General features: G+C 44.0%; 1 non-coding gene across 1 annotated transcript; it reads left to right on the top strand.

Annotated features, from left to right (window-relative positions):
• Positions 1-683: 683 nt before the first annotated feature.
• Positions 684-792, top strand: LOC141639827 (small nucleolar RNA R71). The gene has a single exon (XR_012542692.1). It is a non-coding gene; the product is annotated as a small nucleolar RNA R71 (small nucleolar RNA).
• Positions 793-1082: the final 290 nt, after the last annotated feature.

Below are 1082 nucleotides of genomic sequence, written 5' to 3'. Positions count from 1 at the left end.
GTTATTATTGGTCGATCGACCACATGCGCTGGGTTCAATTAGTTTCTGGTCAGAAACTTTTTCGTCTGACATCCTGGTCGATCGACTGCTGGTACTGGCAGTAAAGCTCGTTTTCGCAGCAGAGTTTAAATTTGTCTTTTCATCATTTCCCGGGTCTTCTCTTGGCTTATGGGGACCATCATAAGAAAGGCCACTTCGGAGATTAATGGCATTAATGGTTTCAATTGGCCCCTCGCATTTGCTTGAAGAGTTGGTGACTTGGTTAGCTTCTAAATTCTCTAACTGCTTCACAAAATTCTTTGCAGATTCGATCCCAGCTTCCTATTTTCGTGACTTGAACCAAAAGAGCTCAGACTATTTCTCTCAATTCCGCGGTCTCATCTGAGTTATGAACAGGAATTTCAACTTCTCTCTCGGAAACCTTAGAAGTCTCGAGCAATTCGAGTCGGGCTGTAATAGAAGCTATGAGTGTCACATTGGCACTCATTTCATCACTTTGCTTTCGCGAGTTTCCACGCGAACTCCCAAACTCAGCTCTATGGACTGCCATCTCCTCAATAGTGTTCCAACCTTTATTCTGACCGGTATTATTTTGGAACCTACCATTCGCAGCTGCATCCAGGATAACCTTATAGTCATCATATAAGTAATTGTAGAATAAGTTGCAAAGGTACCACTGCTGGAAACCGTGGTGAGGGACAGATCGAACCAAACTCTTGAAACGTCCCCATGCTTCGCAAAATTCCTCATCAGGTCCTTGCTGGAAATTTGTAATTTTGCTTCTCAAAGCATCAGTCTTTGCGAGTGGGAAGTATTTTTTGTAGAAGGCTAATCCTAGAGATGTCCAATCTGTGACTCCAGCTGCTACCCTATCAAGGTAGCGGTACCAATCTCGCGCAGAATCCTTCAAGGAGTATAAGAACATCATCCCCTTTACTTCATCTTGGGTCACCCCAGTTGGTACAGGTATGGAACAGCAGTAGTATGTGAAAATTTCCATATGCTTCAAAGGGTCCTCGTCCGGTAGACCAGCACACTGATTCCGCTCCACTAAATCGATATAGGAGGAACGAAATTCGAAG

The sequence above is a fragment of the Silene latifolia genome, unplaced genomic scaffold (genome assembly GCF_048544455.1).
Source record: "Silene latifolia isolate original U9 population unplaced genomic scaffold, ASM4854445v1 scaffold_57, whole genome shotgun sequence".
Taxonomy (NCBI): Eukaryota; Viridiplantae; Streptophyta; class Magnoliopsida; order Caryophyllales; family Caryophyllaceae; genus Silene; species Silene latifolia.
Note: the sequence above shows the minus strand (reverse complement) of the source record. Positions and strands in the feature narration are given on the sequence as shown.